This window comes from Dama dama, chromosome 28 (assembly GCF_033118175.1).
Source record: "Dama dama isolate Ldn47 chromosome 28, ASM3311817v1, whole genome shotgun sequence".
NCBI classification, from domain to species: domain Eukaryota; kingdom Metazoa; phylum Chordata; class Mammalia; order Artiodactyla; family Cervidae; genus Dama; species Dama dama.
This window is the reverse complement of record NC_083708.1, coordinates 8,332,946-8,350,767: the sequence shown is the minus strand read 5'-3', so window position 1 is coordinate 8,350,767 and position 17,822 is coordinate 8,332,946. Positions and strand designations below refer to the sequence as shown.

Genomic DNA, 17,822 nt, shown 5'->3' with positions numbered 1-17,822 from the left:
CCCTGCAGCTGATCCCTTTCTTTGGGCCTCCTTATTCCCTGAGACCCAACAATAATGAAATCAGGTCAACTTGTAACCCTACAAAGGCCTCTAAGCATTCAAGTGAAAGGAAGAGTCACACATTTCGCACTTGAAATCAAAACCCAGGAATTAATAAGCTTAGTGAGGAAGGCGTGTTGAAACATGAGACAGGCTAAAAGTCAGACCTCGTGACAGTCAGCCAAGTTGTGGATCTAAAGGAAACTCTTGAAGGAAGTTGAATATGCTACTCTTGTGAACACTGGAATGAGCAAAGCCTTCCTGCTCATACAGAGAAAGTTTGACCGGTCTGGAGAGAAGATCCAACCAACCACACCATTCCCACAAGCAGAAGTCTCATCCAGACATAACAGGGCCCTGAAGTGAAGTTGCCCAGTCGTGTCTGACTCTTTGTGATCCCATGGACTGTGGCCTACCAGGCTCCTCCATCCATGGAATTTTCCAGGCGAGAGTACTGGAGTGGGTTACCATTTCCTTCTCCAGGGGATCTTCCCGACATGGGGATTAAACCCAGGTCTCCCACATTGTAGGCAGACGCTTTACCCTCTGAGCCACCAGGGAAGCCCAAACTATCTTCCATTCTATGAGGGCTGAGAGAGGTGAGGAAGCTGCAGATGACAAGTCTGAAGCTGGCAGAGACGGGTTCATGAAGCTGAAAAGAAGCTGTCTCCATAACAACAAAGTGCAAGGTGAAGCAACATGTGTTGATGCAGAAGCTGAAGCAATTTATCCAGAAGCTGTGGCCAAGATAACTCATGAGGGTGGCTACCCTAAACAACAGATTTTCACTGTATATAAGCAGCCTTCGACTGGAAGAAGATGCCATCTAAGACTTTCATATTTGGAGAGGAGAAGTAAATGCCTGGATTCGATACATCAAACGACAGGCTGACACTCTTGTTAGCGGCTAATGTAGCTTTTAACTTGAAGCCAATCCTCATTCACCATTCTGAAAATCCTAGGGCCCTTAAAGTATGCTAAATCTCCTCTATCTCTTCTATTAATGGAACAACAAAGCCTGCATGACAGGACATCTGTTTACAGCATGGTTTACTGAATATTTTAAGCCCACTGTTGACCTACTGCTCAGAAAAAAAGATTTTTTTTTTTTTTCAAAACGTTAATGCTTATTGACAATGCACTTGGTCACCCAAGAACTCTGATGTGCACAATGAGACTAATGTTGCTTTTTCATGCCTGCTAACATAATGTCCATTCTTATGGATGGAGATCAAAGAGATATTTTGACCTTTAAGTCCTATTATTTAAGAAACATATTTTATAAGCCTGTAGGCACCCGATATAGTGATTCCTCTGATGGATCTGGGCACTGAAGAGGAAACCTTCTGGAAAGGATTCACCATCCTAGATGCCATTAAGACCATTCATGATTCATGGGAAGTGCTCCAAATAACAACAGTAACAGAAGCTTGGAGGAAAATGATTGCAACCTTCATTGACTTGAAGGGGTTCAAGACTTAAGTGGAGGAAGTAACTGCAGATGTGGAAACAGCAAGAGAATTAGAATTATATGGGGAGTGTTAAGATGTGACTGAATTACTGCAATTTGATGATAAAACTTGAAGGGTTGAGGAATTGCTTGTTATAGATAAGTAGATAAAGTTTCCTGAAGTAGAATCTGCTCCTGGTGAAGATACTGTGAAGATTGTTGAATGACAACAAAGGATTTAAAATATGACATAAACGTAGCTGATAGAGTAGAACGGAAGTCTGAGAGGACTGACGTCAATCTTGAAAGTAGTTCTATTACAGGCAAAATGCTATCAAACAGGATTACATGCTACAGAAAAATATTTCATGAAATGAAGAATCAGGCAATGTGGGGAACTTTTCTGTCTCATTTTAAGAAATCGCCACTTCCATCTGAACCCTCAGCAACAACAACCTTGACCAGTCAGTAGCCACCAACATGTGGGCAAGAACCTCTACCAGCAAAAAGATTACAATTTCCTGAAGGCTCAGATGATGGTTAGCATTTTTTAGCAATAAAGTATTTTAAAATTAAGGCACTTACATTGTTTTTAAGACATACTGTTATTATTGCACAGTTAAGAGACTACAGTATAATGTAAACATAATTTTTATGTTTACCAAAAAAATTGGTATGACTTACTTTATTGTGATATTCCCTTTATTGAGGTGATCTGGAACTGAACCTGTGATATTTCTGAGGTGTGCCTGTACAAGGTGAAGCCAACCTTGAAGATGAATGCCAACCAAGAGACTCTAAATGAATGCAATTAGATGTTATTACCCTCCAAACAACTACTACCTCATTCTTCATTTCTATTTACTTTTATGTGTCTATTATTTCTTTTTATTGATTTATTTCTTCAAATATATTTATTGACCACTTAATAAGACAAGACCTTGATTTTGGAGATGGGTACAGGTAGCAATGAATATGATAAATAATGATAATTGCAGAACTCATATTTTAGAAAAGGACTCCCTAGAACAAGTTACAAATTTAGTTACATGCCAAATAAATTAATCCTATAGCATTGCTGCAAAGGATGATTTCAAGACAGAGTAAGACAAGAGTTTGCAGGGCCTGGGGAGTCTTCCATGACAAAGCAAGTTTTCAAGGACACTTGAAGGATAATAGGAAGTCCCCAGGAAAGCGCTTGTTCCATGAAGATACACAGAGGTGCTGGGCAGGACCGAATGGGGGGCATTGTGAGCATCACCCAGACAGCCAGGTGAATAACTCCCAGGGAGGTCAGGGAAGAGACAGGGGCCAGATTTCAAATTTTTTGTCAGCTGTGTTACAGATTTTATCTCTTTGCTCCGATCATTGAGCAGCCATTGGAGGATTTCAATGGGACTCTGATCGTATCTGGTGCAAGGCAGGGGAAGAGCGGCAGGAGAGGCCCAGGAGGTTCTGAACTGGAGGCGGGAAGGTGCCCGGGTGGCATCCTGGGGAGATCTGGGACGCGAGGGAAGGGCCCCGAGTGGAGAGAGGACCAAGGGGACCCCCAGGTGTCCAGGCTGGAATGGAATGCAGATGGTTGAGCCTTTCTTTGGAAGTTCAAATTGAGATGCATTTATTTATTCGCTAATTCTAATGACTATTGAGAATCTTTCAGTCATCAGACACTGTGATAAGTGTTACAAGAAATACAAGAATTTGAATTCCAACCTCAAAAATCTTTTATAACTCATCAAAAGAATTACTGTATGCACACAAATAAGTAAATACAAAATGAAAGGCAATACCAATTTAACACGGCAATAAAAACTTTCAGAAAACTCACTAGTATGGGAAGATTTGGATAGATTAGACAAAGGAGAAGCATTCATGAAGGTATAATCCCATAGGCCACAAACGACAAGTGAGCAAAGGGATCAGGCAAAATATTTACCCGAAGTCATTAACTAGCATATAAGTGTTAAAAATGCAGGATATTATTGTCCACTTTTTTCCAACGTCATTCCATTGCTTTTCGTCTATTTTATAAATCCAAAGTTATAAACTGATGCTTCTGTGAAGACCCACCCTGGCAGAATAGGATTGAGTACTTTGAACCTAATTTCAGATCGTGCAGGGAGCTATTAAAAAGAAAGTTATTTAATATGTATCTAGTGGTACTGTGTGATGAAAAAAATCATAAAAGGCCAATTTAATCATACCATTCATGTCACTTAGCATCTCACTTTTTAGCACCTGACAGTCTTATTGACTATATAATCCATTTGCCAGACAAAAAAGAAAAGTCTAGCGAATCCATTTCCTCTAGATGTTGGCTTTGAAGATGAGTGTGTTTTCCATTTCAGAATTTTGCTTTTCTAACATAACACTTATTAAGTTTGCATTCAAAGGAGAAAGGTTTAAAAAAAAAATAAGATTCGTACCTGCACTGTATGTACCATCTGTTTGGCAAAAAAATGTACAGGAATTCAAGCTACTGAGAACATTCAGAAAGCAACAGAGAAACAAAGATGAATTAAGTGATACCAGTCAGTTCAGTGCTAAGTGACTAGGATAAAGGAATAGAATATCTGATATCCTTAAGAATTCTGCTTTAAAGTAAAAAATTTAGTAGTTTTTAGGAATGTAACAGTTGTACACTCACTACAAAGAAGAGAGGGTGAGTGTCTACAGCTAGGAAGATGTACCTTTAGGAATGAGTGAGATAGAGAAGGGCTCAGAGTAGATAATTCAGCAGGAGGCTATAGTATGGGTGAGGAGAGATTTAAAATATCTTGCTGAAGACATATTAGACATATTAGAAAAACAGATTATTTGTGAAGTGTTTTGCTCAGTAGAATTTTTTTTGCAAGAAGACTTTGCATAATCATTGTTAACATTTTTTTAAACATTTTCAATCTATACTTTTGTAATATTAGTTCAGTCTTTCTGTCAAAGTAAACATTTTATGTTGTGGCTGAAGTTCAAGAACGAGTTAAATTAGACATTTGAGGGAATTTTGAACTTTGACACCACTATAAACACCAGCAAAGCATACAATTTATATAGGAAGTTTTGTTTATAAATCAGTTACAGAAAATAAATAATAATGAAAATGTATCAAGTGTAAGTTTTTGATGTGTTATTTTACACTGGGAACTAGAAGTCTCTTTTTGTGAATATACCCTGCCCATTATCAAAGAATGGCTGTGACAAAGTAACTGATTATATACTTTCTGAAAGAGAAGAAAAGACCAGTATTCCCTTAGTGTGTTATACAGTGTGATAAGTCAAATTTCTATTTCCAGTGGGAAAATGGAAAACTGAGAAATTAGAAAGAGAGGGGTATGTGAATTTAGTTTAAAGGATTAGATAATTGACCAATATATATACGAAATAATTTCTTTTAATGTCAAATGGGGAACATTTATTTTGTCATCTTGGAATTGAAACAAATCATTGATTACGTTCTAAGGTGGTGGAAAAGGTCAGTTTTCATTCCAATTCCAAAGAAAGGCAATGCCAAAGAATGTTCAAACTACTGCACAATTGCACCCATTTCACTGGCAGGAAGGTAATGCTCAAAATCCTTCAAGTTAGGCTTAAACAGTGTGTGAACTGAGAACTTCTAGATGTACAAGCTGGATTTAGAAAAGGCAGAGAAACCAGAGATCAAATTGCAAACATCTATTGGATCACCGAAAAAGCTAGAGAATTAAAAAAAAAAAATTTGCTTCATTTACAATGCTAAAGTCTTTGACTGTGTAGATCACAACAAACTGTGGAAAATTCTTAAAGAGATAGGAATACTAGACCACTTACTTGTCTCCTGTGAAACCTGTGTGCAGGTCAAGAAGCAGCAGTTACAACTGTACATGGAACAATGGACTGGTTCAAAATTGGGAAAGAAATATGTCAAGGCTTATATTGTCATCCTGCTTATTTAACTTATATGCAGAGTCAGTCAGTTCAGTCGCTCAGTCATGTCCGACTCTTTGTGACCCCATGAAACACAGCTTGCCAGGCCTCCCTGTCCATCACGAACTCCTGGATTTTACTCAAACTCATGCCCATCGAGTCAGTGATGCCATCCAGCCATCTCATCTTCTGTCGTACCCTTCTCCTCCTGCCCCCAATCCCTCCTAGCATCAGGGTCTTTTCCAATGAGTCAGTTCTTCACATCAGGTTGCCAAAGTATTGTAGTTTCAGCTTCAGCATCAGTCCTTCCAATAAACACCCAGGACTGATCTCCTTTAGGATGGACTGGTTGGATCTCCTTGCAGTCCAAGGGACTCTCGGAAAAGTACATCATGCAAAATGCCAGGATGGATGAAGCACAAGTTGGAATCAAGATTGGCAGGAGAAATATCAGCAACCTCACATATGCAGATGACACCACCCTTATGGCAGAAAGTGAAGAGGAACTAAAGAACCCCTTGATGAAGGTAAAAGAAGAGAGTGAAAAAGCTAGCTTAAAACTCAGCATTCAAAAAATGAAGATCATTGAATATGGAATTCGGTCCCATCACTTCATGGCAAATAGATGCGGAAACAATGGAAACAATGACAGACTTTATTTATTTCCTTGGCTCCAAAATCACTGCAGATGGTGACTGCAGCCATTAAAGACATGAACTTCTTGGAAGAAAAGCAATGACAAACCTAGTCAGTGTGTTAAAAAGCAGAGACATGACTTTGCCGACAAAGGTCCATATAGTCAAAGCTATGGTTTTCCAGTAGTCATGTATGGATGTGAGAACTAGACTATAAAGAAAGCTGAGCGCCGAAGAATTGATGCTTTTGAACTGTGGTGTTGGAGAAGACTCTTGAGAGTCCCTTGGACTGGGCGTGAGTTTGAGTAAAACTCCAGGAGTTGGTGATGGACAGGGAGGCCTGGCGTGCTGCGATTCATGGGGTCGCAAAGAGTCGGACACGACTGAGCGACAGAACAACAAGGGTGGGGGGATAAATTAGGAGTTTGGGATTAAGATATACACACTGTTATATATAAGACAGATAAGCAAGAAGGACCTACTGTATAGCAAAGGGAACTATACTTCCCTGGTGGCGCAGAGGTATAGAATCTGTCTGCCAATACAGGAGACACAAGACACAATGTGGGTTAGTTCTCTGGCTCAGGAAGATGCCCTGGAGTAGGAAATGGCAACCTGCTTCAATATTCTTGCCTGGGAAATCCCATGGACAGAGAAGCCTGGCAGGCTACAGTTCACAGGGTCACTAAAGAGTTGGGCATGACTTAGTGACTAAACAACAACAACTGTAATAACCAACAAGAGGGAAGAATCTGAAAAAATATTGGTATGTACGTACATATAACTGAATCACTTGCAGTACACCTAAATAAACTAAATCAGCTATATGCCAACAAAACTTTTTTTAAGGAAAGAGTATCACAATATCATGAAAATATCTGAACCAAGAAGAAAAGAAGAAATGTCTTTCAGAAATGGTAGTGTTATTTCACTAAATTAAAAAAAAAAAAGTTGAGGTTTTTGAGAGGTGGAAATTAAGAGCTCTGTTTTGGACATTTAAGCATTTCCCAATCTGACATGTACATTATACTTCAGGGATAAATGCTGAGATACTTAAAATGAAAACCAATTATCATATGATACACCTTAGGTTTCTGTTTCATAACCACAAGCCATGAAGAGACTTTTTTCTTCTTATCCGATGCTTGCTGGAGAATCCAATGCAGTGCTGAAGCTGCCTCTCCCAGCTGCATTTAGGTTTGCTCTCCACCTGGGTGAGCTCAGACCAAAGAGACTATCAAAGCACTCCCCACCCCATCTTCACTTACTCAGATAGGACTGTCTTAACACACTTACAGGGAGAACCCCAGACTCTGCACACCCACAAGTGTGAAAAAACCTCAAAGCTTTCTTTCTAGAAATCTGTGCCTGCTGCTGCTGCTGCTAAGTCACTTCAGTTGTGTCCGACCCTGTGTGACCCCATGGACAGCAGACCACTAGGCTCCCCTGTCCACAGGATTCTCCAGGCACGAATACTGGAGTGGGTTGCCATTTCTCCGAAATCTGTGCCTATTGCAAGCTAATTAGCATCTTGTCGTTCTGTTAGAAAAGTCTTCCTGATGATTTGGGGAAATGTAAACAATCCAAAACGGGCTTCCCAGGTGGTGCTTGTGGTCCAAAATCCGCCTGCCAGTGCAGGAGACATAGAGGCCTGGGTTCAATCCCTGGATGGGGAAGACCCCCTGGAGAAGGAAACAGGAACCTATTCCAGTATTCTTGCCTGCAGAATCCCATGGACAGAGGAGCCTGGTAGGCTACAGTCCATGGGGTCGCATAGAGTCGGACACAACTGAAGCGACTTAGCACGCACACGAGCATGCAAACATTCCAAAACTGGTCTTGCAGGATCTAGATGCCCTCCTGATGCAGAGAACCCACAGTGTGACTGGCCTGGTTCTCCTAGACTCATGGACAACTGTGCTGATGAAGACCCACCAATCTCTGCTCTCCTGGGACCCACAGTCTGAGGGGCTGTGGTGCAGACAGATGATGGTAAACAAGGAAACAGAGGAGAAACAAGAGTCTCAGTGGGAAGAGGTCTGAAGGCAGAATGACCTCAGGAGAGCTGAGTTCCAGTCGCGAGGAGGAGCCAGAGACTTGAGCTCTGCAGAAGGCTCCACCCAAGGGCAGGCTTGAGGGCAGGAAGGCTTTGTGCATTTCAGGCAAGAGATATGTCTGGGGCTCATGAAGGGGGGACACAGCAGAAGGTGGGTCCTGAGGGCAACAGAAGCCAGTTCCTGGGGGGTCCAGCGGGTATAGGACCAAAAGCTGAGAGGCCACGAGAGGATGTTATAGTTGCGAGCAGATGTGGCGTCATTCACATCTGAGCCCTTCTATTTCGTGGCTCTGTGCAGGCTGGGCTGCACAGGGGCAGGATCGGATGTGGCAGATGTCAGCGGACTAGACTGCAGCCCACACAGGGGTAAACAGTAGGACCTGTTACTGAACTGGGCTAGAGGGGGCTTCAACAGGTCAGCAGCATATAGCCCTGAAATAAAAATGTCTATCTGGAACATGTTGAATCTGTAGTGCCATTATAGACATAACCCAGGGAATCCTGCATTGAGTAGACGTTGTTTAAAGTTGTCTCTCCCAAATTTCCCCCCTCCCTCTTTTCTTCATATTTTTTTCTTCCATGGAACACCATTTGACATCACATTACAAGGCATAATTTCTTCTGTGAAGAATCACCATTTTCTTGGGCTTTTCACTTTCTCTTCATTTCTGTCATCAGCATTTGCAGTTGGACTTTTCCAGTGACATTTTTCAATTTAAAAATTTCAAATGCCTATTACTTATGAACCATTGCACAAAGGTGTCTAAGAATAGAGAATGGGAGGCCATATTTTAAAGCTGGAAAGATGCTAAGATCAGCCAGTCCTACCTTCACATAAGTACTTCCTTATAAAACAGCTCCATTCTGCAGACACAAAGTTTTTTTCAGGAATGTGACACATGATGACATTTTCTGGATGCAGAAAAATTAAAATTATCATGTCTAAATGGTTAGATTCCTGGCTTTTACTTTGTTATATAAGCTTCTTTCTGCAGTTGTGTTCACTTGGAAGAAAAATCTGTCTCTCATATGCAGGCGACAAGTTAGTTCCTATGATATATTTTATTTTACTTTATAACTTTAAAATTTTTATTGAAGCATAATTGATTTAAATGTTGTGTTAATTTCTTCTTATAGCAAAGTGATTCAGTTATACACAGATAAACATCCTTTATTATATTCTTTTCCATTATTATTTATTCAAGGATATTGATTATAGTTCCTGGTGACTATGATACATTTTATGAAAATACTATGCTTCAATCTATTTTCTCATCTTGAGAATAACTAGTGACACTCTAGAATTGGCTGGATAACAATAAATACAAGTTAAAGTCATGAGTATTTTGAACACTAAAACCATCATTTCAACAACTGTTCTGGGTTGATTATTGCCGGCTGATTAAGTTACCGAAAGGGAAGAGTTGGGGGAGAAAAACTGGCTTTTAGGCTATCTTACTTAGGAATGGCAAAGTTGGAGAGCCTTGGTTTTTATTGAGTTGAGAGTTACCCAGGAAATGGGAAAGACTCCTTTGGAATACAAGACCAAAATATGGAAAAAGCATATGCTGAAGAGCCTAAACTTACGTTTCCTATCTGCCATTATTATATAAATGACAAGAGAGGAGACATCAAAATGAAATACCCTTTTAAAAAATTAGAATTAAGGATAGAAGCAAGTTATCACGGTAAGACTACAGACTAAAAAAAAGTAAGTTAAGATGAAGTTTAAATGAGAAAAATATTAAATAGTAAAAGAAAGCAATCCAGAATTAAGACAGACACAATTATTTTTTAAAAAAATTTCATATGCTAAGCACCAAAAGATCACCAGAATAGTGCTTAAAATCTGAAATGACACAAAATGAATACAATCACCACATAATAGACCAGAAGGTTAAGATTATAAAATAAAAATTAATTAAAGACTGGGTTAATGAGGTATCATTTGTGTTGTAAATTATAACATCCTCATGCTGAGAGATCGGGGACCTCTGAGTCAGGTAGGGCAAAGTCTCAGCATCTTTCCACTCACTGTCTCCCCAGAAGCTCCCTGCAGAGGGACTGTGGGAGGTCACTCTCTCACAGATGCTGAAGAATCAAAATACTAGCACCACAGGAGACTGAAGCCTCGTGCTCACGGTAACAGACATTTGGGTCCAGCTCTATTCCTCAGGACCTACCATCGGGTGGGTCTTTCCTTCTTCTTGGAGTTTATAAGAGTTTGCAAATGTGTCTGAAAAGTACAACCAAATCAGATCTCTCTAGAAAGGTTCTGGATCCTAAGGAATGGATTTCTCAAATGCAGGACTGCTCAGTCCCATAGACTGACACGTACGCACCTACTTCTCCTTAGAAAAATCCTGCCCAAAGAATCTCTTTTGAGTATCTGGTTAAGCCTGTCCATAAGAAGCAAAGCTCAAAAACTATCATAATATCCTGAGTTTATTTCACCAAATCCCTTGCTTTTTAAGTAACATTCTTATCTTAATCATGATAAATATCCTCACCTTTATGTTATTTTATACTTTTTGAGATTCTTTAACCTAACTTTAATCATAGAACATTCCTAAGATATGAAGGGTAATGAATACTGGCTCTATTTTACAAATGAGAGTGGGGATTAGAAAAGAGGAAGAAGTTGCCTAAGTAAATATTTACAATTAAGGATTGGGGTGAAACCTTCATCCATGTCTTGCGAATTCCAGACCACTGAACCATATAATCACATTCATTCATTCATAGTTCTTACATATAAATGAAAACTTGTAAATAATTCCTTATTTCAGTCTCCCATCTGTCACTCACATATTATCTATCCCTGCCTATCTCTGATATTATTTGTCCTCTACTTCATAAATATATATCAGAAAGAGAATTGTCAAAACTGAAACAAGTAGGGCCAAACTTGAATCACTTGTTCCTCCAGTCTTCAACTTTGGACAAAGGGAAATAATTATTATCATTAATATAAATCCAAAAACTATGAAGGAAATTATGATGAAACTTGGGACTTTGAAGTAAACACTGAAACATTTATTTTCCCCAAATAATTTAATTTTGGAAAAGATAAGGTAGATTTTATTTTGCAGATACACATCTATATAATGTTAAGGGAGGGCCTACCTAGGAAATGCAAACATTTCATAATGTCTGTCAATCTTCTCCAGCTGAATATTAATCAAAGTCACTAAAAACAGAAACATCTAAAGTGATCAAGTCACCATGGAGGAAGGGTCATCATCTAGGGGACACCCAGGCAGGGGCCTGACAAACATAGCCAAACTTCAGTGCTATTGGCAGCCTCCTTGATGTCATGGTGAGGCTGTATTATCTCTTGTTGGACTTAAAACCATCACAGAGCACATGAACACCAGACAAGATCACTTTGAGACCGTGATCAAAACGAGGTAAATCAAAGCCACTTCATGGACAAAGACAGGTCCTAGTGGAACACACAATGTTGCATTCTCCTCTCTCAGCTAAGAGGAGTAACACACCAACAGCCCGTCTTCACTTGTCCTAGATATTTACTAAGATACTAAATCCTAGAGTTGCCCACCTCACCCTGACACCATCAAATGTGAAGCAAAGTCCTACTTTAATAAACTTTCTGTGAAATCACCCAGCACAAGCCCAAATCATTGAAAAGTCTTTCCTAATACCCTGGTTCCAAATAGGAAAAGGAGTACGTCAAGGCTGTATATCGTCACCCTGCTTATTTAACTTATATGCAGAGTACATCATGAGAAATGCTGGGCTGGAAGAAGCACAAGCTGGAATCAAGATTGCCGGGAGAAATATCAATAACCTCAGATATGCAGATGACACCACCCTTACGGCAGAAAGTGAAGAGGAACTAAAGAGCCTCTTGGTGAAAGTGAAAGAGGAGAGTGAAAAAGTTGGCTTAAAGCTCAACATTCAGAAAACTAAGATCATGGCATCTGGTCCCATCACTTCATGGGTAATAGATGGGGAAACAGTGGAAACAGTGTCAGACTTTATTTTGGGGGGCTCCAAAATCACTGCAGATGGTGACTGCAGCCATAAAATTAAAAGACGTTTACTCCTTGGAAGGAAGCAGGGTGACAACATACAGCCTTGACGTACTCCTCCTATTTCGAACCAGGGTATTAGGAAAGACTTATCAATGGTTTGGGCTTGTGCTGGGTGATTTCACAAACTAGATAGCATATTAAAAAGCAGAGACATTACTTTGCCAACAAAGGTCCGTCTAGTCAAGGCTATGGTTTTTCCAGTGGTCATGTATGGATGTGAGTCGGACTGTGAAGAAAGCTAAGTGCCAAAAAATTGATGCTTTTGAATTATGATGTTGGAGAACACTCTTGAGAGTCCCTTGGACTGCAAGGAGATCCAACCAGTCCATCCTAAAGGAGATCAGTCCTGGGTGTTCATTGGAAGGACTGATGCTGAAGCTGAAACTCCAATCCTTTGGCCACCTCATGTGAAGAGTTGACTCATTGGAAAAGACCCTGATTCTGGGAGGGATTGGGGGCAGGAGAAGGGGATGACAGAGGATGAGATGGCTAGATGGCATCACCGACTCGATGGGCATGAGTTCGAGTAAACTCCGGGAGTTGGTGATGGACAGGGAGGCCTGGAGTGCTGCGATTCATGGGGTTGCAAAGAGTCAGACACGACTGAGCGACTGAACTGAGCTGAACACCCTCTTGGGCTTTCCTGGTAGCTCAGTAGTAAAGAATCTCTCTGACAATGCAGGAGACTTGGGTTTGATCCCTGGGTCAGGAAGATCCCTTGGAGAATGAAATGGTAACCCACTCCAGTACTCTTGCCTGGGAAATCCCATGGACAGAGGAGCCTGGTGGTCTACAGTCTATGGGATCACAAAAGAGTTGGACATGACTTAGTGACTAAACAACAACACCACCCTTTTACTAAGATGCCTTGCAGTTCCGTATGTTAATTTCCCCTCACTATGGAGAGTGACAAACCCAACTTGTTCAACCACAAGTGTCATCCTGATGGACTCTCACTGGAGCGCACTGATGTGGTAATAATACTAATATTTATTAATAGCACTTGCTAGCTGGCTAACTACCAAGTTCTCTCCCTTAGAGCGTCTCATATGGCCTTCTCATGAAGATGGTGTTACTATTCTGTCCTCAATGTGCTGCTGAAGAAACTAATACCAGAGGAGCAACACAGATGTGAAAATGTGGTATCTAAATTCAAATATGTTTTCGTTTGCAAAAGCCAAAGATCTTTCCACTACAACACATTAATGTATTATTAAATAAGAACAGAAATGTCCTACAAAACATCTGGATGAGCATTAGAAATTTAGATATGTATAGGTGGAAAGAATCCATTTAATAGTCATTCATTGGATACCACCAGATACAAAGTTAAAGTGGAAATACAAGAGCATGTCTTCGTTGTCAAATATATCAATTAATATCATTAGGAACTTGATGCTCAATTAGTGACTGCAATGAAAATTCAGAGAAAACAGAAAACACAGGTTTTTTTCTGGGTATGGTGAGGTAAGAGAAACAGATCACAAAGACCACTGAACACACAAATACATACATACATCCTTCCACGGTATCACACTTGATTGGAACTAAAGATGAGAAAAGAGGCTCCCCAGTCTATGGGGATTATCCAGGCAATAATACTGGAGTGGGTTGCCATGCCCTCATCCAGGAGATCTTCCTATCCCTGGGATCGAACCTATGTTTCTTACCTCTCCTGCATTGGCAGGTGGGTTCTTTACCACTAGCACCACCTGGGAAGCCCCTAAGAAACACATGTCAGTTGTGTCTGACTCTGCAACTCTATGGACTGTAGCCCACCAGGTTCCTCTATCCATCTTCTTCAGGCAAGAATACTGGAGTGGGTTACTGTGTCCTCCACCAGGAAGAAACACATATCATCCCCATAATGAAGTGGATGTTATGTAGGAAAGATGAGTGTTGTTCACACTAAATAATGAAATGTGTTTTAATATGCAAATTCTGATCAACTCAGTTCAGTCGCTCAGTTGTGTCTGACTCTTTGTGACCCCATGGACTGCAGTACGCCAGGCTTCCTTCTCCATCACCAACTCCCGGAGCTTACTCAAACTCATGTCCCTAGGGTCGGTGATGCCATCCAACCACATCATCCTCTGTCGTCCCCTTCTCCTTCGACTTTCAATCTTTCCCAGCATCAGGGTCTTTTCCAATGAGTCACTTCTTCACATCAGGTGGCCAAAGTATAGGAGTTTCAGCTTCAGCATCAGTCCTTCCAATGAATATCCAAGACTTATTTCCTTTAGGATGGTCTGGTTGAATCTCCTTGTAGTCCAATGGATTCTGAAGAGTCTTCTCCAACACCACAGTTCAAAAGCATCAATTCTTCAGCGCTCAGCTTTCTTTATACTTCACCTCTCACATCCATACATGACTACTGGAAAAACCATAGCTTTGACTAGATGGACATTTGTTGGCAAAGTAATGTCTCTGCTTTTTAATATGCTGTCTAGGTTGGTCATAGCTTTTCTTCCAAGGATCAAGCATCTTTTAATTTCATGGCTGCAGTCACCATCTACAGTGATTTTGGAGCACAAAAAATAAAGTCAGCCACTGTTTCCACTGTTTCCCCATCTATTTGCCATGAAGTGATGGGACCAGATGCCATGATCTTAGTTTTCTGAATGTTGAGCTTTAAGCCAACTTTTTCACTCTCGCTTTCACTTTCATCAAGAGGCTCGTTAGTTCTTCTCTTTCTGTCATAAGAGTGGTGTCATCTGCATATCTGAGGTTATTGATATTTCTCTCAGCAATCTTGATTCCCTACTGATAATACATGACATCCTATTCTTATCTGATACTTTGCTTAGTCAATGTCCTACTTTCTCCCATTCCTTTTGAGCAAAGGTAAATCACTTACATCCTTGCCATACAAGGAGAGAAGGAAGGAAGGAAAAGTTAGGTCTGGTATTTCCTAGTTTGAGCCATTGGTCACTGATTTGTGTACTAAGTCTGAACAGTGACTGGTGTTGGTTGGGGGCGGTGGGCCAGAAATATACAGAGCAATATGTGCTTCTTAAAAGCTGGGAGGCTGTTCTCGTATGACCCTACACTAAAACATCACTGCCCATGATCAGAACTTGCATGATCAAATCTTGTAGAAGTGGTGAGCAGAGACCCAATTTTTTGTTTTGAATGTTTCCCCTGCTTTCTTCTGCCCCACAGTCCATGTCAGCCTAACCAAGGAGAACCAAATGAGGTTTGGTTCATTTTCTTCATCACTGACACATTTCCTTTCATAGTTTTTTTCTTTAAGAGGATATGTTAGGAATCTAAAATAGGATGGCTATAAAAATTGTAGGTTGAAATCACTTAATATTCAAATTACTACCTTTTATTGAGACTAGAGCATTTATTTGTGTTTTTCAGAATTGCATTCTATTTTTCAGATGCATAGGCTTTCCCTGTGGCTCAGCTGGCAAAGAATCCGCCTGTAATGCAGGAGACCTCGGTTCAATCCCTGGGTTGGGAAGATCCCCTGGAGAAGGGAAAGGCTACCACTCCAGTATTCTGGCCTGGAGAATCCCATGGACTGTATAGTCCATGGGGTGGCAAAGAGTGAGATATGACTGAGCGACTTTCAGTTTCATTTTTCACATGCATGTTTCTAAATCCTCAGAAGACATTGCAAATTTCTAGAGATCAGGGATTCTATATTACTCTCAGTAGTGTCTTACATCTAACTAATAGTTAATAATGCTTTATATTCAGTAAAGCTCCCTGAAATTAGCCTTAAGATAATTAGTTCTAATTCTTCTTATATCTAAGATATCCAACTAATGGTGTTAGAGTGATTTCAGTGATAGTATAATACAGGTAAAACACTACTAGCTTGAAAACACACATGGTTACTACGTGAGTGATATTTAGTGTATGTGCTTGCGGAGGAGCCAGTGGGGCAAAACTACCATCTGTGGAATTATGACTGAACACTTCTAAGTCATAACTGTATCAGCTTAGAAAAATGAATTTTCTTATCTGAATTCTAACAACTTAGCATCTCTATGTACTCATATCTAAGCTTTTTATGTCTAGATGAATTTATGGAAAATGGACTGTGAAAAACCTGGCTGACAACATTTTATTGATCAGTGCCATTTTATCTTTGTACTTATGGGGATCAACTGAGGTAAAGAATTAATTAAAAACCAATATATCAAAAGAGATTCCATAGTTAGCTATTATTCTTTATTTCCCAGTGTTGTCTATTTTTTCACATTCCACAGAAAAATGAGTGAACTCTGACTACCTATAAATATTACAGCTCAGTTGTTAAAAAATTATTCTAAAATTTGCATAAATTAAATCTTTGAGAAAAAGGCAGAGCGTAAATATACATGCATATGTCTGGTGTGCTTATCTGTATGTTTACATAGAGATAGAAATAATAACTTAATAGATTTTCTGGGAATGCTTTGAAAATAAGGAATCATGATTTTTGACACCTTAGTATTCATAATACCTGAACACTGAATTGTATAGTTATATTCACAATTCATAGAATTCATAAAATTCTAAAAGTAAAAACGTATATTACTCAATATAACTGCTACATATTTACATGTATACTCCCAAGTGTAGGAGCCTTAATCTTTGTCTGAATTAAAAGGGAACAATTAAGCTTGTTAGATGACTGTTTCTTCTCTGCATTTTGAGTGTTTTTCATAGTCTTCAGATGTTTTAGATTCTTAAAATTTCCAGAAGAACTTTAAAACATTGAATTATAAGATAAGATATTAACTTGGGGAATTTAGAGGGCAAATGGGACTCAATGGGAGTTAAGTAGTAGGTTTGAAGTTCACTGCTGGGATCCCAGCTGTTGATTGCATGGAGAATATGTGACTGCATGGGCCAGTGAGACACTCTCCCAAATAGAAGATGCTGCTTACTAATGCTGGTCTGCGCATTTTTGTTAGACTTTGCCATTTGCCATGCATATCTGTCTCTTCCTCTAAGAAGTGTCTTTGCTTTCCTGGGAGATTCTATCATTGTTTGTGTTCATTTTCTGCCATAAATTGCAAACCCCTTCAAGCTAGAGATCAGTCTTTTTCATTTTGTAGGTAATCTGTTTTATGTGTGAATGTTTCAGCATCCTAAATAACAGCATTAGAAAGACTTTCCTCTGGAGCAATGGGGGAAATTATCAAAAGGTAAAACAGAATTGAAACATTTTAAAGGAAGGAAAAAAAATTAAATACACTTGAAGAACAGATTTTATAGTCCTCATAATCACATCAAGATTATACATCACTTATGATCTAACCATTTTGCATATCTAGCAGTGAATGCAGAAAGTCTGATTTTCTAGCAAATGTCTATCATCCTCATATGGAAGGACCATCTCTATACCAGACTCTCTAGTTACAGTATGGAAGTAATAGTCCATTCAAGTCTTTGGGATGTCTTACAATTTTTCCAGGAGAGAAATCCATGTATAGGGTAAAAGTCTTAGTGGGAATCATTAGTACACACATTTATAGAAATCCAATAAAGGTGAGTATCCCCCGGTACACAGTATTAATACTTCATAGTTAATGAGATATTAATATACACAACTGCATACAATAGACTCAAGGAAGGTAGCTGATTTTATTGAAGCAAGAATCAATAAGGAAAAGGCTCATTTTCCAATGTGGCTAAATGAAGGTTGTACTCTTAAAGACCTCTTAGGTATACTGGGGACCATC

The 17,822-nt window shown here is 39.6% G+C and overlaps 1 protein-coding gene across 1 annotated transcript in view; it reads right to left on the bottom strand.

Annotated features, from left to right (window-relative positions):
• The window catches only part of ADGRB3 (adhesion G protein-coupled receptor B3), an 840,391-nt gene that overhangs the window by 483,925 nt on the left and 338,644 nt on the right, over positions 1 to 17,822 (bottom strand). The window lies entirely within an intron of this gene.